We start from the raw sequence: 25197 nt of genomic DNA, 5'->3' as shown, positions 1-25197 counted from the left end.
TGAAGTTGGTAGAGTGGCTGTGCCAGCAATCTGAGGTTTATTGGTTCAATCCCCACCTTCTGCCATCCTAGTCACATCTGTTGTGTCCTTGGGCAAGACACTTCACCCTTGCTCCTGATGGGTCCTGGTGAGCGCCTTGCATGGCAGCTCCCACCGTCAGTGTGTGAATGTGTGTGTCAATGGGTGAATGTGGAAATAGTTTCAAAGTGCTTTGGGCTCCTTAAAAGGGATAGAAAAGCGCTATACAAGTACAACCCATTTACCATATACCATCCACAAGCTTCTGGTTGTATTTTTGACCACTCCTCTTGACATAGAACTTTCCTCCAGAAGGTCTTATCTTTGTCCAAAAATGTGGCCAAATACCCAGCAATATGTTTGAAGGAGACCTTTAATCCCAGGAAGACCATCCTACCGTTAAGCATGGTGAAGGTTGTCTTATGCTCTGGCCTCTTTTGCTTCCAATGGAACTGGTGCTTTACAGAGAATAAATGGAACAATGAAAAAGTTGGGTCTTGGCACAGTTGGGAGTTCCAACAGGACAAAGACCCCAAACACACGTCAAAAGTGGTAAAGGAATGGCTAAATCAGGCTAGAATTAAATTTTTAGAATGGCCTTCCCAAAGTCTTGACTTAAACGTGTGGACAATGCTGAAGAAACAAGTCCATGTCAGAAAACCAACACATTTAGCTGAACTGTACCAATTTTGTCAAGAGGAGTGGTCAAAAATGCAACCAGAAGCTTGCCAGAAGCTTGTGGATGGGTACTAAAAACTCCTTATTGCAGTGAAACTTGCCAAGGGACATGTAACCAAATGTTAACATTGCTGTATGTATACTTTTGACCTAGCAGATTTGGTCACATTTTCAGTAGACCCATAATACATTCATAAAAGAACCAAACTTCATGAATGTTTTTTTTGTAACCAACAAGTATGTGCTCCAATCACTCCATTACAAAAAAATTAAGAGCTGTAGAAGTTATTGGAAACTCAAGATAGCCATGACATTATGTTCTTTACAAGTGTATATAAACTTTTGACCACGACTGTATGTGACATTTGATTATGCTTTTAACACAATTTAGTGTCGTACAATAGAACAACACTCTAGTCCAGAGATTCTCTAACTCTGGGCTGTATCTACTCTGTAAATATTTGCTGTTCATTGTTGATGTTTGTGGATTGTGTGTAATGTTACAGTGCCAGAAATAATAATATATACTTGTTAAATAAAACCGTTGCCTTGGTTTTGATTAATGCTTAGGTCTACTATGCAACTGTATTTTAGTGTGGATCATAATGATGGTACTTGGAAAGCCAAGGGTTTTCTGAGGTGGTGTATGGTGAAAAAAGTTCGAGAACCACGGCTCTGATCTTAATAAGGACCAACAACGCAGCAGACTAACAGAACAGTAACTGAAATCAAGTCAGACATTTTGTGTCTTCAAAACAACACACAAGAGGCAGAAGACTTGTTAGGAACTCACCTTGTTTACCAGATGATATTCCCAAGTCAAAAAATCACCTTCAAGTTACACGGAAGAAAGCAAGGAAGTGTGTGTGTGAGATGCTCGCATAGACCTGGGGGTTGTGAAAAGTGTTCTATAATGTGTTTGTGTGTGTATTTGTGTGTATGTGTGTGCGTGCAAGTGTGTGTGTGGGAGAAGGGGTCTCAAACTTCTGGGGGCTAAATTTAGGCCAAAGATGGGCCTGGCTGGACTTCCATTCTTGGAGAGTCGAAGCTCAGGCTTAAAATTAGAAAGGTGATAGAGCAGTGACACCCTGCAGAGTGTGTATGTGTGTGTGTGTGTGTGTGTGTGTGTGTGTGTGTTTGTCCAGGACAAACACACAAAGAGAACCAATTTCTTTCTACCAGAGTTAAATGTGATCAGAATGTTATCAAACTTTCAGTACAAAAAATCATGTTTGGCACATTGCACCAAATCGTTACCGTTCGCCTCCATAAGAAATAAAAGTTATACATTTACATGAAAATTAACTGGAACTGTTAAAGTGTCCTGCATATATTATTTTTTTACATATTTGAAAAATATAATTTAAAAGTTTCATATAATTTACCTTGAACACTGAAAAAAAAACATGTATTTATTTGTTTTAAGCTTTCTTGTAAGTATTGAGTCGACTCATGCATTAATCATGATATACATGCACCTTAATCACACAATTATTTTTGACCCTGGATGCCCATGGATGTGAGTTTTCCTTGCCCTTATGTGGGCCTACTGAGGATGTCGTAGTGGTTTGTGCAGCCCTTTGAGACACTAGTGATTTAGGGCTATATAAGTAAACATTGATTGATTGATTGATTGATTGATACTTAAACGGCGGATTGTTACCTGAAGGAAGAAGCAGGTTGTTACACGGTCAATGATCAGGTCAATGCATTTCATCAAATAAATGTCATGAATTCAAGCAAAATAGTTTTAAAATGTTCCTGTTTGACATTCTGAAAACAACAAAAATTGCATTTATGTCAAAATATGGGAGTCTTTTTTTAACTTATTAAAATGTTACAACAGATTTATAATCTAATCACGATTAATCCCATATCAACATTTTGATTACCCATCCATCCATTTTTTTGGGGTCGCGGGGGGCGCTGGGGCTTAGAGGTGACAAGCCTCCTCTCTTCCTGTTTTTAAATCTCTCTTAAAAACACACTTTTATTCCTTGGCTTTTAACACTAAGTGATATCCATCCCGCAATGGCGCCCCATTACACATCCTGCTGTGAACCAGTTTTCATGTTTTATTTATTTATTTTTTTATCATGTTTTGTTTGTGTTGTGTTGTTTGCTCGGTCTTCGTATTATCTTTTAACCTGTCCATTGTACAGCACTTTGGCTACCCCTGTGGTAAATTTTGAATGTGCTTTATAAATAAAGTTGATTTGATTTGATTTATCTTAGCTACAATCGGGCGGAAGGCGGTGTACACCCTGGACAAGTCGCCACCTCAGACAACATTCACACACTAGGGCCAATTTAGTGTTGACATTTTGATTAATACGATTTAAAAAATAATAATTTGACAGCTCTTACTTATTTTTTTGTTACAGATTGAGAACAGGAAGTGAACAAACAAATGTCTTATAGCAAATTGCAATGAAATGGATAAGGAGTAAGATTAAATAAACTTTTCTTCTTCCTACTCCTTTTCATCCATCCACTTCCTACCGCTTATTCCCTTTGGGGTCTCGGGGGGTGCTGGTGCCTATCTCAGCTACAATCGGGCGGAAGTCTGGCTACACCCTGGACAAGTCGCCACCTCATCGCAGGGCCAACACAGATAGACAGACAACATTCACACACTAGGGACAATCTAATGTTGCCAATCAACCTATCCCCTTTTCAGATGTTTTAATAAAAAAACATGTTATGTGCCTCGTTGTTTCTATATACATGTTGGAAATAGACTATACCAGCATAACCATATCCTCACTTCCTATGGTTAGATTTTACCATGAAATATAATCATTTTAAATCTTTTAAAAATGTTTCTTTTTCTTTACATATTTCTGCTACTCTTTGTTCCAACTACACTTTTAGATTACTTTCTTTGGGATAAATTTTACACTTAAGTGGTGTGCCTAGTTTTCACTCAGTCCAGTTACACTTACCACCTCATAAAATGCTCTCCAAGTACCTAATGACCAATATTAAAATACAGTAGCGTAGTAGGCCTGGGTATCGATTAAAAACAAAGCAGAGGTTTTATTTAACAGGTATATTTAATATGTTTGGCCACTGTAACATTACACACAGTTTGAACAGTAACACCATGTTTGAATATTTAATCAAGTGATTCTTTGGCGTACTACTAGATGCTGCGTACTACTGGTGGCAGAGCCATTCATTGAAATAATTTGGCCAACGAGGGGGGCTTTTGACCAATCAGAGAGAGTATGGCCAGAAGATCTCCTAAATGACTGGTCAAAAGCCCCTCACCTGACTACAGGTCACCATTTTGAGGCCAAATTTGAAAGCAAGTTGGCCACACCCTCTTTATAGGGCTCCAACTAGTGACTAGTGGTACGCATACCAACACAACAAACCCACAAGTCACAGAAAGTTGCCACATGATGGACAAAAGTTAGTATTTTTACTTATATTCTTTATTTCAACTCTGATTGTATTTCTAAAATCTCAGCACCATCCTGTTACTCCATCCATCCATCCATCCATTTTCTACCGGTTATTCCCTTTTGGGGTCGCGGGGGGCGCTGGCGCCTATCTCAGCTACAATCGGGCGGAAGGCAGTGTACACCCTGGACAAGTCGCCACCTCATCGCAGGGCCAACACAGATAGACAGACAACATTTACACTCACATATCAAACACTAGGGCCAATTTAGTGTTGCCAATCAACCTATCCCCAGGTGCATGTCTTTGGAAGTGGGAGGAAGCCGGATTACCCGGAGGGAACCCACGCATTCACGGGGAGAACATGCAAACTCCACACAGAAAGATCCCGAGCCTGGATTTGAACCCAGGACTGCAGGAACTTCGTATTGTGAGGCAGACGCACTAACCCCTCTGCCACCGTGAAGCCCTCCTGTTACTCAGATAAGTTAATGTTAAGAATACATTTTTGTTGTAGGATTTTACGGTATACCGGTATTAGTATAGTACCGCAATACTAATGAATCATATTCGGTACTACACCGCCTCTGAAAAGTACGGGTGCGCAGAACAAGGAATAGCTAAAAGGCTTCACTACACACCATCGGCTTCAAGATATAAACAAACGCCATTGGTGGATCTATAACTAACATCCACTGTAATGATACCAAGTACAGTAGCTACTATGATTACGTCGATAGTTTTTGGCATCAAAACATCTTCTTTCATTTTTTTTTAAATGTATAATAAGTTTATAAAGTCAGAAAATATGTCCCTGCACACATGAGGACTTTGAATATGACCAATTTATGATCCTGTAACGACTTGGTATCAGATCGATACCCAAATTTGTGGTATCATTCAAAACTAATGTAAAGTATCAAACAACAGAAGAATAAGTGATTACATTTTAACAAAAGTGTGGATAAAACATGTTAAAATAAAAAGTAAGCAGATATTAACAGTAAATGAACAAGTATATTAATAATTAATTTTCTACCACTTGTCCTTAATATTTTGGACTAAATAATAGAATGATAAATGACACAAAATGTTACTGCATACGTCAGCAGCTAAATTAGGATTCTTTGAAGTGAAGTGAATTATATTTATATAGCGCTTTTCTCTAGTGACTCAAAGCACTTTACATAGTGAAACCCAATATCTAAGTTACATTTAAACCAGTGTGGGTGGCACTGGGAGCAGGTGGGTAAAATGTCTTGCCCAAGGACACAACGGAAGTGACTAGGATGGCGGAAGCGGGAATCTACCACGGCCACTCTACCAACCGAGCTATACCGCCTTTGTATGCTTACTTACTAAAAAAAGACAAGTTATCTATTATGGTCACTATTTTATTTAAGAACAAACTTGCAATAAGAAACATATGTTTAATGTACCATAAGATTTTTTGTTAAATTAATGCCAAGCCAATAATGCAATTTTTTTGTGGTCCCCTTTATTTAGAAAAGTCCCGAAAGGATCTAAATAATTTCCGTACTGGTACCAAAGTATTGGTTTCGGGACAACACTAGTTTGTTGAATCACTGTAATAAAGTAGCATAGACATGCTGTCAGCATAAATAGTTCATGTATTTACTAATTCTATCCTAAAGCTCACTCTTGTTACTTTCAGTCCTGTATTTCAAACGAGTCAACTTCAGCTTAGGAACCGTATCAAAAATTAAATAAAATTTCCAAGATGGACCAACACACATTTAGTTTATTGTAAGGAATCATCAGATTAAGGTTTGAAAATAAATATTTTGAATGTAAGTTAGTATTAGTCAAATATCCTATTTACAAAACTGCCATCAGTGAGGTTTGGCATCTCTTCATCGTCCTGCTCGCCCACCGACCCACCTTTAACAACAGAAGACATTTTTATAGGAAGTGTCAGCTGCACCACTGTCAGATGTTTCCACAAAGAAGCCGTCAGCTGTTCTTTGCCCATAGCCAAGCATGTCTTCATATAAAGTAGCACCACATTCCTGCAGCAGATGACCAAACAATCTAGATTCTCGGCATTCACTGGATACATAAATAGAGGTTTATGAAATTATTCTGAATCCTGATGCGAGAACAGTAGTTCACCAAGTACCACTTCAAAAAAACACTTGTCTCTCCCAAGCACCACCATAATGACCAATGTTAAAACCCAGTTGCGAAATAGGCCCGAGTACTCATTAAAAACAAGGCAGAGGTTTTATTTAACAGGCATATTTAATATTTTTTGCCCCAGTGTAACATTGCATACAATTTGAACAGTAGCATGGGTATGAATATTTAATTAGGTGAGTATTTGCCGTGCCACTAGAGGGAGCTTAATTATTGTGCCGGAATAAACATGAACTCAAAAACTAAATATCCTCAGCTAACGGTCCATTATGTATTCAAATGGTATGCCTATTTATTAATCATAATTCAATTTTTGCTGACTGAAAGTCAATAACAGCCAAATAACCGTAGATACTACTATGTGTAAAATGTTACATAATAATCCAAGAATGTATGTAATATTTAAGCCAGATTGATTAAAAATTATATATTATATCATCTCCAGTGAGTGTGAATGTTGTCTGTCCATCTGTGTTGGCTCTGCGATGAGGTAGCGACTTGTCCAGGGTGTACCCCGTCTTTCGCCCATGTGCAGCTGAAATAGGCACCAGCGACCCCCGTGACCCCAAAGGGAATAAGCGGTAGAAAATGGATGGATGGGTAATCTCCACGGTTTACCCTGGGGGTCGGCAACGCGCGGCTTTCGAGCCACAAGCGGCTCTATAACGCCGCCCAAGTGGCTCCCTGAAGCTTTTTAAAAAATGTATGAAAATGGAAAAAGATGAGGAAAAACATTTTTGTTTTGTTTTATATGGTTTCTTTAGGAGGACAAAGATGACCCAAACCGTCCTAATTGTTAGAAATCCCACTCTTTACATTAAACATGCTTCACTGATGAGATAATTTGGCTTTGTCCTAATTTCGGAAGTCCTTGAACGCACCATACTTTGTTTGTATATACAACTTTCCTTGACGCTGCCACAGAAAGACGTTATGACAGTCTCATGCCGTCCTGCGGGTTCCCAGGACCACCAAGGAAGGACATTCGCTCGAGCAGGTGTAGACTTCTTTATTTTTTCAATAAAGTAAATCTTTTTCTAGTGACTTTTCAGTCGCCCGCGTTGTCTGCCTCTCGCTCTCCCTCCCGCTCTCCCTCTTGCTCTCTTCCGCGTTGCATACGCTGTCTTCTGGCTCTCGTGTCTCTCGCTCCTCTCGTTCCTCTCGTTCCTCTCCCCCTTCTCGTGCTGCTGATGCCCTTTCATACAGCGAGAGGAGATTCATCAATAGTGTACAGGTGCGCGACCCCTGCACCTGGTCTCGATTGCGGCGTCGCTCCCGGCACGCCCCGCCTCGCCGCTTGCCGTCCACGCCTCGATCTTGGGCCGGGCACCGGTGTGCCCTGCCCCGCCGTCGGACCGCCAGCCCCGCCTTTCCACACACCTCCATTGCCAGACGTAAGCCGGAACTCCGACCGGCTAAGCCAACCCCCCACCCTTTTTTTAAGTGGCGGGAAATGAAGACTGCCACCTGTGCCCCCGGTCTTCTCTTCATTTTTCCCTTGTTCTTCTTCTCTGTCTTCCTCTTTGTCTTTTTCTTCCACTACCACTTCTTCTTCTTCTTCCACGCCACTTCTTCTTCTTTTTCTTTCACCGCCACTTCTTCTTCTTCCACGACCACTTCTTCTTCTTTTTCCACCACCACTTCCTCTTTCACCAATTCTTCTTTTACCACTTCTTTTGGGGGGCACTCGCCGCCATCCACCTGGTCCCCCAGCACCTGCAGGAGCCGCAACTGTTGGCGTGACTCCTCGAGCCGCTGCCGGCTGCCTGCCGCCAGCTCCGTGAACACTCCACGAGAGCCCACAGGAGATCGTCCTCCATCGCCTCCGATGGTCCCTCCGGGTTGGGCGCCAAATGTGACGGCCTCATGCCTTCGTGCGGGTTCCCAGGACCACCAAGGAAGGTCATTAGCTCGAGCAGGTGTAGACTTCTTTATTCCTCAATAAAGTAAATCTTTTTCTGGTGACTTTTTAGTCGCCCGTGTCGTCTGCCTCTCGCTCTTGCTCTCTTCCACGTTGCATACGCTGCTGTGTCTTTTGGCTCTCGTTTCTCTCGCTCCTCTCGTTCCTCTCCCCCCTCTCGTGTTGCTGATGCCCTTTTATACAGCGAGAGGAGATTCATCAATAGTGTACAGGTGCGCGACCCCCGCACCTGATCTCGATTGCGGCGTCGCTCCCGGCACGCCCCGCTTTGCCGCTCGCCGTTCATCCTCCATCTTGGGCCGGGCTCCGGTGTGCCCTGCCCTGCCCCGTCGTCGGACCGCCAGCCCCTCCTCTTCACAGACATGTTTTATGCCACTCCTTCTTTGTCTCTATATGTGCATCAAACGTCTTATGCTGTGCGTGAATCCACAAAGGTGAGCTTTGTTGATGTTATTGACTTATGTGGAGTTGTCCAGGGTGTACCCCGCCTTCCGCCCGATTGTAGCTGAGATAGGCGCCAGCGCCCCCCGCGACCCCGAAAGGGAATAAGCGGTAGAAAATGGATGGATGGATGGACTGCAAGCTAATCGATGCTAACATGCTATTTATGCTAGCTGTATGTGTAGCAATAGGAATTGCTTCTATGTGTTGTGTTCCTACCCGGACGTTTTAGAGAGACCCACCGGGAGAAATGTGCCGTATGTGTTGAATGGCAACTGTTCAATAAAAGTTCCCTGTAAGTAGGGTCATGCTCAACCGTCCAGTTTGTATAGTCATTGAAAGACAGAACAAGCTGAAACATGGTGGCAGCAGAACGTTTTGAGCGGCGAGGACAGCGCAGGTACCGAAAAAAACTGAGATTTTTTGGAACAAAGCAAAAGGTATTTAAGCACTGTTAGCATAACAGTGAGCTATGCGACATAACCACTGAACAGGGAGAAAATACAAGCACAAGAGGTACGAGGACAGATGGATTATAACTCCCTCAACAATGGTGTATGGACTCTGTGAATCTTGCCAAGTCATGGAAGACCTGGAGAGAAGAATTTATGATGTGTATCGAGCTTGCAATGCTGGATGCAGAAGAAACCACACTTTTTTACTACCTCATCGGAAAACGGGGCAGAGACCTATATGGAAAACTAATAGGATCAGACACAAGAGTGACTGTTTCCAGTTTGTTCACTAAGCTAGATGGAGATTTTCGCACGAAACCAAGCTGCGGGAGAATCAATCGATAGTACGTGACTGACTTGAGATCGCTGGCAAGTTCCTGCAACTTTGGGCAATTAAAAGATTCACTAATAAGAGACAGGATTGTTTGCGGCACGCACAGCTGAAGTTGGAGAGAAAGACTACTCAAAGAGGACAAGTTAGATCTGAACAAATGTTTACTAATTTGCAAGTCAATGGAAATTTCACAAGAGTACAGCAAGGCAATAGAAGGACACGGCGCAGAGGACGTACATGCAGTGAAACATGCAACAAGAAAAGTCAGGATTAATAAAATATCTTGCAAATACTGTGAAAAAACACATAAAAGGCTCAAGCAAAAGTGCCCAGCTTTTGGGAGAAAAAAATGCAAGAAATGCGGCAAAGACAATCATTTAGCAGTGGTACGCAGAAGCAGTACAGGTATGAAAGATTACAACAAGAAAAAAGTTCACACAATAACAGAGACTGATTTAGATTCATGTGAAGAGATAATGACAGTCAGAGCAGTAACAACAAAAGTAGCAGAAGTGAACCAAATAGTAGAGAAACAAAACGGCAAAACAGAGCAACTGTTTGCTGGGATGAAGATTAAGGAAATAATTGCGAACTTCCAGATTGACTGTGGTGCAACTTGCAACGTCATTCCAATCAACCTGCTAAATCAAGATGTGGAATTGGAGCACACTGACAAGATGTTGGTAATGTACTATAAGTCAAAGTTATGTCTGTTTGGAAAACGCAAAGTTAATATGACAAATCCAAGAAATCAGAAGAAGTACACAGTTGAGTTTCAAGTTGTAGGAGCAGACTGTATAACCGCACTTCTTGGCCGCAGTGCAAGTGAAGCAATGAAACTCATTCAGGTCCAATACGACAACATTCATGCACTAGATAGTATTGTGACAAAAGAGTTGGTGACAGGAAACACTTGGCAGTTGGATGAAATAAAGACTGAGTTTCAGGACGTGTCTACAGGCGACGGCTGCTTACAAGGTGAATAAAAACTGGAAATCGACACAACTGTGCAGTCCGTCAAACTTCCAAAACAAAGAGTTCTAGTGGCAACAATGAAACCACTTAAAGAGGAAATCACAAGTCTTGTAGACGGACAGATAATCGCACCGAATGGATCAGTGGCATTGTGTCGGTACAGAAACCCAATGGCAGGTCCAGAATTTGTATCGACCCAAGACAACTCAACAAAGCTCTAAAGAGAAGCCATTTTCCACTTCCGACAATAGATGACATTTTACCAGACCTGGCAAAATCAAAAGTTTTCACTGTGTGTGATGTGAAGCACAGCTTCTGGAATGTGAAACTAGATGAAGAGTCGACCTAACTCACGACATTTGCAACTCCCTTTGATTGATTTCGGTGGCTGAGAATGCCAATGGGCATCAGTCCAGCGCCTGAAGTTTTCCAATATAAACTAACACAGACATTACAGAACTTGCCAGGCAACTACTTCATCGCAGATGACATCCTGATTACAGGGGAAGGAGACACAAAAGAGGATGCCGTCCAGAACTTGAGACTTTTTCTAGAAAGGTGCAGAGAAAGAAACATCGAGCTGAATGCAGATAAATTCAAGCTCAGGAAACAGGAAGTCCCATATTTTTGTCATCTGCTCACGGCGGAAGGACTCCAAGTTTACCCAGAGAAAGACTGGTAGTACTAGTGATTTATTTGTCCAAGTTTTACAAGCATCTGTCAGACGACTGTGAGATACTAAGACAACAAACATACACACAGAAGAAGAATCAAAGACAAAGACAGAAGAATCAAAGACAAGATAAAGCAAGTTCCAGAATTGAAACACAACAGCAAGAGTTGACTTTACAGTGCGATGCAAGTGAAACAGGACTATGAGCAGCTCTAACACAAGGAGATAAACCAGTGGCATATGCAAGTTGTGCTTTGACGATGACAGAAAGAGGCTATGCACAAATGAAAAAAGAATGTTTGGTTATCATGTTCGGCATGGAAAAGTTTCACCAATACACCTGTGGCCGTCTCGCCAGAGTGCAGTCTTTCAGTGAACCCTCACCTTCGTAACAGATCCTATACAGTGGAGCTGGACGCAGGCAGTGTTTTCAGAAAAGAATTGTCGCCATCTGAGAAAAGCTGTGGATACGCAACCGGACAGGTCAGAACAAACCCAATTTGAGACGAGACGAGACGAGACCCAGTGTCTCAAAACACTGAGAGCTCACAAACCACTACATGGTCAGGACGTGTGGTACAGCGTCCAAGGCATTTCAATGACTTTGTGTGTACTTCCATCCATCCATTTTCTACAGCTTGTCCCTTTTGAGGTGGCGGGGGGTGCTGGAGCCTATCTCAGCTTCATTCGGGCGGAAGGCGGAGTACACCCTGGCGACAAGTCGCCCATTAGCTTCAGAGAAAAGAAAGAAAAAAATGTGAACTGAAGTTTAGGTATGATGCGTCAAGGCTCTTATGGTTCCATCCATCCATTTTCTACCGCTTATTCCCTTTCGGGGTCGCGGGGGGCGCTGGCGCCTATCTCAGCTACAATCGGGCGGAAGGCGGGGTACACCCTGGACAAGTCGCCCATTAGCTTCAGAGAAAAGAAAGAAAAAAATGTGAACTGAAGTTTAGGTATGATGCGTCAAGGCTCTTATGGTTATGTTCTGAAAATAAGCTAAAGCTATGGTACATTGTTCGGTAACTTAAAAAAAAAGAAAAGTTATGCACTGTGAAACTGAATGTAATATTTGTTTTGCACTAAGAATGTTTCAAATAAGTAGCAATTTGAAAATGCATACTATTTTAAGTTTGTATAGTAGCAATTTAAAAGTAATTTTTTTGGGATTTAATCTTTGAAAATAATGCTTTCTTTTTAAAAGAAAAGGGATGTAGCAATAGGAATTGCTTGTGTGTGTTGTGTTTCTACCTGGACGTTTTAGAGAGAATGGCAACTGTTGAATAAAAGTTCCCTGTGAGTAGTATAATGCTCAACTGTCCAGTTTGAAAGACAGAACCTGCTGAAACTCTATGTACATAATGCATCATGCCTTGTATTTTAGGTATATTTGAGCTCATTTTATTTGTAGTTTCCGTTTCCTTCAACTTGAACACACACATTTTTGATTGATTGATTGATTGATTTAAACTTTCATTAGTAGATTGCCCACGTTAATCAATTCATGGTAACCTTTGGCCGTTGTAAGCCAGTAATTTCCAGGAGTTATCACAGCCTCTGAAAAGCCGTTTTAGTAATGTTTTCCAATGTTGTAAAAATGTGTAGAATAAATATTACATTTCAACAATTTCTCTCAATGAGGATTTGCTTCCGCCTGCGACACATAGTCATTTTGACTATTCATTGTACCATGAATTGATTAACGTGGACCCCGACTTAAACAAGTTGAAAAACTTATTCGGGTGTTACCATTTAGTGGTCAATTGTCTGTAATATGTGCTGTACTGTGCAATCTACTAATAAAAGTTTCAATCAATCAATCAATCAGTTGATAGTAGGCGACACTTACATCATGTGTTGCCTTCATTTTAAACACTTATATAAGGCTTCGCATTTTTTTGCCGCTCCAAACAATAGTTTTTTCTATTTTTGGTCCAGTATGGCTATTTCAACATTTTGGGTTGCTGAACCCTGTTTTTTGGGGTTTTTTTTATTTATTAAATCAACATAAAAATACACAAGATACACTTTCCATTAGTGCATCAATCCCCCCCCCCTCCCCCATTCACACTCATCCACACCCACTCACACAAAAGAGGGTTGTTTCTTTCTGCTACCAAAATTCTGGTTCCCACAACATACATAACACAGTCCGCAAGGGACACAGTCCTTGAAACACACATGATTCTGTGTGTCGCCGGTCCACTAAGATTATAATTAATTACTATTTTTAATATAATTGTTTTATATGATTTTACTTTCTTTTTTATCCAAGAAAATGTTTTGTTTTTTTTAAATCTCACTTTATTTTATTTATAAAATTAAAAAAAGAACCTTATCTTCACCAGACTAGGTTGTTAATGAAATTAGACTTGTCTAAATTTGTAGCTGAGATAGGCACCAGCGCCCCCCGCGACCCCGAAAGGGAATAAGCGGTAGAAAATGGATGGATGGATAAAAGGTTTTTAAAACCAGGTCCAGTCCAGATAATGTCCAACACCAAAATTTAGGGAAACAACAGATTGCATAATTTAACAAAATTACATTTTCATAAAAAGCATTTGTGTATAGTCCACATTATGTCCAAGTCAGACTCCACACACACCTTCATTTTGTACAGTCAAAAATAGAGAACCGACCCTGGTTTACCTAGTAAATACAACTCGGTCCAGTAAAAATGAATTAACTTGCATTATTTTGCTTGTCCACTAGATGGCAACCACGACACACTGATTTCACGGGGTGTTCCGGTTCTGAACACCAAAAGAAGAAAGCGCTTCAACGAAAACAAACAAAAAACTGAAATGTTGCTAAATAAGTGTCACACCTTGCAAACAAATATATAATATAAATGGCAGGGGTATTTTTTAGTTGTATTAATTTGTCTTCAAACTTGACATTTATTGAGCGCTGCTGCATATTTCGGTATTGATTTCATATCAAGTAAATATAGGGTCAGTATTGCACATACCGATACTTAATTATTTTCTAAAAAAGGGCCATTGGATTATATTTTTATTTTAACGAGATGATTTTGATTATAATTAAAGTAGACAAAGATTTTAGGCAAATAACCATTTTTTTTAATCAACCTTTTTATTTGTGAACAATTGGATACACACTGTAAATAAAATTAAATAATGTAAACCCAACCAAACAATTATTCAATTTTATACTTGTTTGAACATAAAATAATAAACACTCATTTCTAAATTGTGGGCCACGTCAGTTATGGCTGCCTTCAGCGGCTGCTTGTCACTGCAAAACTAATGTAATATAACAATATAAATGTGGAGTGTATAGCCTCATGATAATAAACAATTACCCTTTCATTTTATTATTATTATTATTGTTTACCAACAAACTGATTTGGGATCACAAGTTACACACGAGTGACACACAAGCAGAAACTACTGTGGAATTTATTTAAAAACAAATAGCTAGTTGCCTCAAGCAATGAAACAATATTCAGTTAAGAAGAACTGCAGCTGCTTGCACCACACGTTTATTTCAAAACTGAATCAAATTTAGCGAGAAAGGTGAAGTCTCAGTACCGGGCTCGCAAGCCGAGTTTGACTCCTGTGGTGCACGTTGTTGAATAAACCAATAAATAACAAAACAAAGCAAAATAAATAATTTATTGTTGATTAACACGTCATTGTTATTAATTTCCTTTTAAAAATGTAACAAAATTAATACATTTGTAGCACGTAATGACTCCCTAAATGTATCGGGGATAGGTTGATTGGCAGCACTAAATGGTCCCTAGTGTGTGAATGTTGTCTGTCTATCTGTGTTGGGCCTGCCATGAGGCGGCGACTTGTCCAGGGTGTACACCGCCTTCCGCCCGAATGCATCTGAGATAGGCTGCGGCACCCCCCGTGATCCCAAAAAGGGACAAGCGTTAGAAAATGGATGGATGGTATCTGGCAATACGTCCCGTGCAGTTTTAGTCCATGCAAGTTTGACCATGCAGAAGCAAATAAGTCACTATTGAAGACATTAATAAGCACGTTGGTCCTCTACAGTGAAAATTTAAGACAAATAAAATAATTATGAATCTTACATAGTATTATGAAAAAATAATTGTCTTTTTACCCAAGCGTTTTCATCACAAAATAGCACATTAATAAGAGAAAATGAGTAACAGGTCAACATTAATTTTGTATAAATGCATTCAGTAATTGCTTAGAAAAACAGACGTGAACTTGAGAACTTTCATTTTCTTTCTGGGGTCTCTTGGCACACGCAAAACTTAACAGAATTATTAATACAGTAGGACCTTAACTAAGAAGAGTTAAGAGCTGTGACTCAGCTAATTCTTATCCTTTAAATTGCAAGCAAACATTTTAGCTGGCGTAGCAAATGTGAGAGCGAAGTGTGAGATTTGACAAAAAAAAACTTCCTGTGTTTCACTCGCTGGCATTAGCTTATTGCAGGGGTAGGGAACCTATGGCTCTAGAGCCAGATGTGGCTCTTTTGATGACTGCATCTGGCTCGCAGATAAATCTTAGCTGACATTGCTTAACACGATAAGTAATGAATAATTCCGCTGGGAATCACAGTGTCAAAAATAACGTTCAAAATATAAAACATTCTCATGCATTTTAATCCATCCATCCGGTTTCTACCACACCTGTTCAAGAAGTCACATTTATGGTAAGAAGTATTTTATTTATTTTTGGTTAGCTTCAAAATAACAGTGGTATTAAAAAGAATAGGAGAGGGTAAACTGGGTAACACATGGCATATTGACAAAGCTTAACCCATTGTTACTATAACAATCTACAAGATTAATATAGGTTGCCTCTCTCTCTTCCCCTCCATCTTTCGGTATTCCTTTTTTTTTTCTTTTCTTTTTTTTAAATTATCTTTCTAGCTATCATTATGTATACGTATTGTTGCATTTGAACAACTGTATTGTTGATAATAGAGGTAAACTATTGGTATTGTTCATGATCAATAGCGCTTTTTCTATTGGTATTTGTATTGCTCCAGTTGTAGTGTAAAAATGCTCATTGTCATTTCTATATTAGTATTTATTTCACTAACTGCTTATTTGCTATCACTTTTACGATCATATTTGTACATATTGTATGTGCTGGTGTTGTTCTATTGTTGTTGTTGTTGTGATTGCTGTTGTTGTTTTTGTCTCTCTGTCTAATCCCCATCTTATCCCCACAATTTCCCCCTCTGTCTTCCTTTTTTTCTCTTTCTATCACCTCCTGCCCCGGCCCGGCTGCACCAAATGATAATATAAATACATTTAATAAAGTTAGATTCAAATAAGGCAACAAGAGAAGTACCCTACACTTCTCTTTTGTAAAGTAAATCTGAACAGCCGATATGGGCATCTACATCAACTATATGATTTGCCTGGGAAGTTGGACAGGACAAAAAAAAAAAAAAAGAAGAAGAGACTCTTTAAACTCTAAAAATGTTGGTGTTACTTAACAATGCAAGCATTTAGTTGTATTCAGTCTTAAAAAAAAAAAAATTATATAGCTCTTACGGAAATACTTTTTTAAAATATTTGCCTTGTATGGCTCTCTCAGCCAAAAAGGTTCCCGACCCCTGGCTTATAGCTAGAAATCGTCGTAACTTTCAAAACATGGGAAGGAAGAAAGTAAGTGTGAAGAACAGTGCTGAGATGATATTCATTGAATTACCCGCCTCCGTGACGGATCATATCCGGAGTGCAAGTGGAGCCCGATACGGGTCTGTTCCGGAATGCGCGATACCTCCGCGGAGTGTTTTTGCTGTGTGGGTATCTTGGTACTTGACCCATGCTCACTTTTTTAGCTAATTTTACAGCCGAATGCCTCAGAGTTATAAAACGTCGTACTTGACACGTGCTAACTTTTGGCATCTTATCTTATCTCAATCTTATTCGTCCCTGACAGGACATTAAAACTTTGAAGATCTACCTCCATCCGGACCTGTTTTGAGCAACATGCTGTACGTGCCTCGCCCAAGGTTGGGTTCATCTCTTTAAGCACAGCTGTCACCGTACGCCACTACGTGTACTTGGGCCGGCTTGCTTCCTTTTACCAGATGGAGTCCGTTGGAGTGCAATCTTGCGGGTGTGGTCTTGGTCCATCCTGAGCACATGACCAAGCCATTGGAATCGGTGGCATTTGATTTTTAGCACCACACTGTTGCACTTGGTCTTCTTGTATAGACTTTTAGCATGCTATTTTTTTTTTTTTTTTAATTTGCATGCATATGCCTATGCTTCATAGTTATGTAACTTGGTATCTTGATTGATTTGCGCATTCTAACTATTAGCACACTAACATCCATCCATCCATCCATTTCTACCGCTTAATCCCTTTGGGGTTGCAGTGGGCGCTGGTGCCTAACTCAGCTACAATCGGGCGGAAGGCGGGGTACACCCTGGACAAGTCACCACCTCATCGCAGAGCACAATAACAATAGCATTTAATTAGACTTTCGCATTTCAGCTGTAAATTGCGTATTAAATTTTTTTGCGTAGTGTTCTAACCTGGGATGTAATTATTTTGTTCCGATAATGTGTTGCAAGCCATTAAAAAAAGAGGTGTGGTCCACAAATGGCCCCCTGGCCGCACTTTAGATCCCTATCAGCTAACATTAAAACAAAACATAAAAGTATCGGTAAGTAACGTCTAATTACCCAAAGTACCACCGAGCAAAGATAAGGACAGAAATAAAGAAATAAATAATCAAAAACATGACAGCGTGTAGTCGACTTGGCGACGCAACCGGAGCGTGTAACTGCGAGTCTGCGCCTTACTGAAGTAGAATGTGTCCAACATTAAAAATATATCTTACCGGCAGACATTTATCAATGAAAATATGGAAAAGCTGCTGACGGTGTGTTTGATGGGGAAGCAGCTGGAAGTAGATACTGCAGAACTCCAGTCCCCAAGGTAAATGTTGTACAATTTTATTATTATATTACTTCATGAAACTACTGTAGTTCTTTACAGAAGTAATATTTTCAATTGTATTTGATCTGCATTTTGTGTTGTGTTGCTTTTGCACGATGAGAAAAATGTCACAAGATCGCCAAGGAGGCTTTGATCAAGCTGAGCTGATCCGACAATAAATCTGGACACTTAAACTCCTAAATTCTTCATAGGATTATTTTTATTCTTTCATTATTATTTTTTATTATCATTATCATTACTGTATTATTATCGTACTAATAATAATATTATAATTCTTAGAGCAATATGTTTTTTATATTATCTCAATTTACACAGTAGGCTATCAGAGTGTTTATGTTATTATTTATTGGAAGCTGCATGTTGTTGTCTGATGTGTGTTATTGACTGTTTATTGATTATTAATTGTAGGCTAAATGAACCACAACCTGCTGCTCAGTAGGGAATTCATAGTTATTTTATTTGAATTGAATTGTTGTCATAAAATATTAATCACAATGTTTTTTGTTTTGTTTAAAGGCTTTTTACCGGTTTAAATTGTGCTGTTTGAATGAAATTGATTTCAATTCATTTCAAAGGCAAATGTTGACTTGAGACACATGTGCTTTGAGTTAAGAGCGCCGTCAATTAAGCTCCTAAATTCAGGTGCGACTGTATATTGAAAAGGATTTATAACATATATCTTGCTGTTTGAAATTTACAACATAAAAGTATTTGCAAAAATGAACATGTGGTGTTGATCCAATAGCTGGTATCGACACTCCAGATAATTGGAGCGATCCACCTGGTTTCCTTCTTTCATTGAATGGAGGACAAGGAGAAGCAGAGAGGTCAGTGTGAGGCCTCCGAGGATGGAAAGACCTTCCGGAGGGACAACGAGTCACAATTTACTCTCAAAGAGAAGAAGACAGGGTGAGAAGTTGCTGATTGGAGACATAAACCAGTCTGGTGTTTTTTCGGGCGTTCTGTCTGCTGTGAGTAACTTTTATTGTCGTCAGGCCCTCGGTTTCCCACTGCGAGGAGAAACAGACTTCTGCGGCCTTGAAAACTTTTATCAGGCTTTAAAAAAAAAAAAAAAAAAAGACACAATTGCCGTACCAGACACTGAAAGACAGACTAAACACGCCCATAAGCCATGGCCACGCTCCAAACTCTCCACTGTGTTTGCTTGACATGAATATACTACTCCAATTTATCAAACGCAATAACTTTCCTTCCCTTTTTTTTTTTTTATCCGGGAAGCATGCCTGCTGAAACGCTTGGTCGCCCTCCAATGCCTCTCTCTGGTTTTGGGAAGAACTACTCGGTGGAAATATGCGGGTCACAGCAACCTGTGGTCGCCTTAGCAACTATGAAGGAACATGGAGTTGCCCTGGCAACAGATGAAATGAGGGGGTTACCGTGACAAAAACACTACAGGAACTCATTTAGCAGGACCTCGCTGTCCTTTTGCAGGCGGACGGCAGCAGACCTCACGGGCACAGGGGTTTGTAGGATGTAAAGAACAATGCGGTTTCATGTTTAGTGTGCTGGCCACACCCACCCATGTACAGTTCATCAATATGTCACTCGCCCATTTCCTAATCTGCTGACATCTTTGGGGTCTGTGAAGGTAGAGGAACGGTCTAATTTTCATCAAATGTAGCGAGCGGTGGAGGGTCAAAAATTAATCTTGCATTCAGGGATGATCCAGTCATTGGATTTGCTCATTTTAAAAAGCACATTTTGCACTGTAAAAACGGTAAAAGCTTGGTAACTCACTCGCCAGACAACATTGTTTGGTCGTTTTTACAGTGCATTACTGTAAAAGGAACAACTGTACCAATGTTATTTTTTTGGTAAATTTCTGACGACTTAGCTGCCAGGTTTTTTTTTTTTAATGGTCGTTTTTACCGTGAAGTACGGCAAAAGAAAAAACGGTATTGCATAACATGACATTCTGGCAACTAGTGATGTGGATCCATACTGAAATATCGATAGCACCGATTCCAGATCTTTCTGCTCTAATATCGATTCTTAAATGACAGTATTGATACGTTGGTTCAAACTTTTCCCACCAAGGGCCGCATACTTTAAAGTCAAAGGATCATATTATTTTTTTTCGTATTTAAAAAAAGTGACATAACTTTTTGTCAACTTTGACTAAGTATTTTATCATGAATTATTAGTTAGAACACTTCAGCTCATTTGTAATTAAACACAAATTGTTTTTTTGCTCTTTTTTTCTTACGTATTAGTTTTTGTCCTATGTGGGAATGGAAGAAAAATAATACAATCGTGTAACTGCATAACTCATCCATCCATTTCCTACCGTTGTCCCTTTCGGGGTCACAGGGGTTGCTGGACCTAGTATGTCAAAATATTCTCCCTGTACAAAAATATTAAAGATGAGTTACATATTTAAGAGTCTTTATTGTTGTTGTTGTGATTTTTCAAAGTATTTCATAAGTTAGTATTCTTTAATTATTTTTAATTAACTGACTAATTAATCTTCGTTTATATTTTAAATATATTTCATTATTTTGAGAGCTTCTAATATTTTAAATCAAACTTTTTCCACCAAGGGCCACCTACTATTTTAATATTGTAGTCTTTAAAAAAATGCTATAAACAGATATTACGTATATTTAAAGACAAAACTTTGCGTTATTGGTGACTAAGTATATTACTGTTAAATATCAGTTGAAACATTTCAGCTGTTTTCTAATTACATTCCGATTTTTGCTCTCTTTATTCTATTTTTACTGTTGTTTTTTCAGATAGACATGTAATGATTTGAAAACCCATAATTGTTTAAATGTAAGCAGTCACATTAAGTTTGCTTGCACAAAGTATCCGTATGTCGACGCAGGCGTAATTTTTATCTGGTATGGGACCGGGGAAAAAAAGGCGGTATCGCACATCACTACTGTCAACCGAGCTGCCAGCAATATCTACAGCCGTCGTCGTTGAATTGCATTAGTTTGAATGGAAAAATGATACCTCTTTAATTTTTTGAGGAAAATTCAGGCAATTTTTATTCTACTGTAAAATCTAGGTCTTTGTTTTTACAGTGTCAAGCTTTTTACATCTAAGTCAATTCCACATAATGTATCAATCAGGCACCTCATCTTTCTTACTAAATGCATTTATTTTTTTAATTTGAACAGAAAAGTTTCATGTTTTGTATGCAAACAAATGTCTGCTCATGCCTCAAACATCCATCCATCCATCCATTTTCTACCGCTTGTCCCTTCAAAAATATTTACAAATATTCCATAAATACTTCAATCTGCTTGTCACCTTGACTTGTCATTTTGAAGCCCGTTATCCATCAATTTATACAAACAAATATATTAGTACAATTGTGTAAAAAAAACATGATATTCATATTTATATTCATAATGTATGTACTTACTGTGTCATGTGGCCCACAAAGGGCAGCCATTACTGTGATGTAGCCCTCAATGAAAACGAGTTTGACACCCTTGTGGAAATGGAAAAACGGTACATTATTTACATGGCCAGGTTTTTGTTGCTACACCTACAGTCAAGGTTTTTACAGTGCATTACTTTAAATGTAAAAAACGATACAAATGTTATTTCTAACAGTAACATTCTGACGACCAAGGTTTTTTTAAACGTAAAATCTACTGACTTTGTTGTTTTTATAGCGTAGTGGTAATTCACTCCAAATATTTTCCCCTGAGAGCCGCACACTGAAAACATCAAAGCAGGCGGGGGCCATTTTGATATATTTCCTTTTCGATACGAATACAATACAGCTCTGTGCTGCTGTCTGTCCAACTATTGTGACACAGTACCTCGCCACGATGATTGACAGCACACAGCTGCTGACCAATCAATCAGTGCGCAGAGGCAGAGAAAAATTGGCCTCCAAACAGCAATATACTGTAAATCAGGAGCAAGTAAAAGAAGGAAAGTATCAGAAGCAAGTAGAGCCTTGTGCTCCACGAGAAGGAGGGGGGGGGGCATGTTGTAAAAATCCAACTTAGTGGTGTAAGTTCCCCGATGACACCATTAAGGAAGGAGGAAAACATTTTTTTTGTCGTCGTCCCTGGTCATGAAATCCTTTAATTTCAGGCTTTTCCATGCAGGGCAATGAGTCAATCCTCAGCATATAAGGTAAACAGTAAATCAAATCATCAACCTTGATTTAAAAGATATTTTTCTTTCTACCGGTAAATGGAATAAACCAGGGTTTCTTAACTGTAGGGCGGCCAAAAAATCTATTTCTAAACTGTTGGCTTAGAGATGGGTTGATGGTGTAATACACTTTTCCAACCTCTTGTGGCAGTAATGACAGTATCAAACAAACAAAAGAAGCCTAGAGCTGAAGTCATGAGTTTTTTTTAAACGCAAAAATTATGACTAAATTTTTGAATCTGTATTTTCACTCACTTCACATTTTCTACCGCTTTTCCCTTTTGGAGTAGCGGGGGTGCTGGAGCCTATCTCAGCTGCATTCGGGCGGAAGGCGGGGTACATCCTGGACAAGTCACTACCTCATCACAGGGCCTAAAGATTTTTATTTATTTAACCCCTAAACTTTAGGCTTTGGTAAGCCTGATTAGAAAATGAGTATACGGCCTAAGGAGGAACTCTTAAATAAAGACACACATTTACATACAATTATGTTGTGTTAAAGTGGTGAAGTGTTTTCATTTGCACTTGAATTTTACTGGCGTTTAATAAAGAAACATAATTATTATTCATTCAGTTGAATTATATTCGGTGTATTTTCATTTGCACTTAAATGTTATTGACAGTTTAGTTAAAGAAAAGTATTCATTATTAATGTACTGTGTTCGTTTTAGCACAACATAATTGTATGGAAATGTATTCGTGGTCTGCGATGAGGTGGCGACTCGTCCAGGGTGTACGCCGCCTTCCGCCCAATTGTAGCTGAGATAGGCACCAGCACACCCGCCACCCCGAATGGGACAAGCGGTAGAAAATGGATGGATGGATATATTTGTGGTAGTTATTTATGAGTACCTTCTTATGCAGTATATTTGGTTCGTATGTATTTTTCTAATCAGCATGACCTAAGCCTCAGGTGTATGTGTTAGATCAGACCTGGGCAAGTAAAGGCCCGGGGTCTTTTAAGCTTTTCAATCCGGCCCGCCGGACATTCCCAAATAATTTTTTTCAGATCTTTAACACGGAAACTGTAGCTGCCATTATGATGTGCAGTGATGTTTTCAAATGACCTTAAGTCTCCAACTATACAATGTATTTCAATGGTTGGAATCTGCACTTTTGCATGATATACTAGTTACTATGTTAATCTAATTAGTTACCATGGTAATCTAATTAGTTACTATGATAATCTAAATAGTTACTTTGGTGATCTAAGTCACAGCAGCTCAGACGAGGCACCAAGCAGTGTGGGTGGGGAGCGTTTCCACAGAGTGTTTCCAGAGCGGCCAGCCTGAAATGCGGGTGTCAGGGACAGACGCGGTGGACATTTTTACAAAAAAAGTTCTAAAGCTTAGTGATATATAAGATTGTAGGTGGGGTTTTTTTACCCTTCGCGTTCATATTTCGCTGTTTGTTGCATTTTCACTGCATTTTGGTTGATTGTATAATATGTCAATCAAGAGGGGGCGTGACGCTCATATGTTGTCAATATTCAGTGTTTTATCCTTCATAGTTAATTTTGTAAATCCCACATTCTTTATTTTTGTGTACATTCTGGATGTCTCATTCAGTAAAACAAAATAAAATTCCATTCCATCACAACTTTTTAGCATTCAATCAGACATTATTGTGAGGTTTTGTATTCGTGTTCCTAAAAATAGATAAAACGGCCCCTGGTGGCCCTGTGATGAGGTGGTGACTTGTCCAGGGTGTACCCCGCCTTCCGCCCGATAGTAACTGAGATAGGCACCAGCGACCCCAAAGGGAATAAGCGGGAGAAAATGGATGGATGGGCCCCCAGACACATTTTTTTTTCTAAGTGTGGCCCCCGAGTCAAAATAATTGCCCAGGCCTGTGTTAGATCAATAATAACCTTAGGGATTGACACGATTTCATATAATTTAAAAAAACTAAATCAATGGTATAAGATTACTAATTCAGTGTTATTATTTGAGTGGGACCCGGGCCTTAGTGGAAAAGTTGGGCTTCGAAGTCAAAAAGGTTAAGAACCCCTGAAATAAATTATCTAAAAATATGTTTCCCATCAATTTTCTACCGCTTATTTCCTTTTGGGGTCGCAGGGGTCACTAGCGCCTATCTCAGCTACAATCAGGCGGTAGGCGGTGTACACCCTGGACAAATCGCCACCTCATCGCAGGGCCAACACAGATAGACAGACAACATTCACACTCACATTCAAACACTAGGGCCAATTTAGTGTTGCCAATCAACCTATCCCCAGGTGCATGTCTTTGGAAGTGGGAGGAAGTCGGAGTACCCGGAGGGAATCCACGCATTCACGGGGAGAACATGCAAACTCCACACAGAAAGATCCCGAGCCTGGATTTGAACCCAGGACTGCAGGAACTTCGTATTGTGAGGCGGACGCACTAACCCCTCTGCCACCGTGAAGCATGTATGTATATTACTGGTGGATCTAATCCCTTCATGCCATGCCCACCATACTCAAACCAGTATTGTAGTCCCTACAGAGTAGTCTGTGTAGAGATGGGAAAGCAGGATAGATTCACTATCCCCTGCAGTGTTCTCTCTGTGAATACAGTAAACATGTCCAAATTGTAACCAAAGTATGAATATTGCATGATTACCTAACGCTGTCTTGATCTCAGGTATGGAATTCGTCAGAGCTGCCCAGGTTGTTCCCAGAATCCTCTTCCACTCCTCCATGATGATCTCATTGGTGGATGATTGAGGAAACCCTCCAGGTCATCTCAGTAGGAATGAGGTCTGGAGGAAACATCCCTGGCCACTCTTTCACTTTGCCAGCAAGACATTGGTCATCTTGGGAGTTGTGTTTAGACTCTGTGTTGGAAATATGCCGTGCATCCCAGGATCTACTTCAGAAAGTCATGTTTAATTAACCACAGCCCGCCAGTGCCAGCAGCACTCGTGCAGCTACAGATTATGACACTACGGCAACAATGCAAACAGTAGAATCCTCCAAGTTGTTTTAATCATTGTTCTTTCCCCATCCAGTTTAACATACTGTGTGTGTGTGTGTGGCCGCTTTCTGCAGGTGAAACAAGCATTTGTGCTCCTGTGAA

General features: G+C 39.8%; 1 protein-coding gene across 1 annotated transcript in view; it reads right to left on the bottom strand.

Moving 5' to 3' along the window:
- The window catches only part of LOC133553485 (ankyrin repeat and SOCS box protein 12-like), a 12773-nt gene extending 11109 nt beyond the window's left edge, over positions 1–1664 (bottom strand). The window contains exon 1 of the mRNA XM_061901732.1: positions 1490–1664. The gene's annotated coding sequence lies outside the window, so the exon portion shown is untranslated. The remainder of the gene's footprint in view (positions 1–1489) is intronic.
- Positions 1665–25197: the final 23533 nt, after the last annotated feature.

This window comes from Nerophis ophidion, linkage group LG05, assembly GCF_033978795.1.
Source record: "Nerophis ophidion isolate RoL-2023_Sa linkage group LG05, RoL_Noph_v1.0, whole genome shotgun sequence".
NCBI lineage: Eukaryota > Metazoa > Chordata > Actinopteri > Syngnathiformes > Syngnathidae > Nerophis > Nerophis ophidion.
This window is presented reverse-complemented; position numbering and strand designations above follow the sequence as displayed.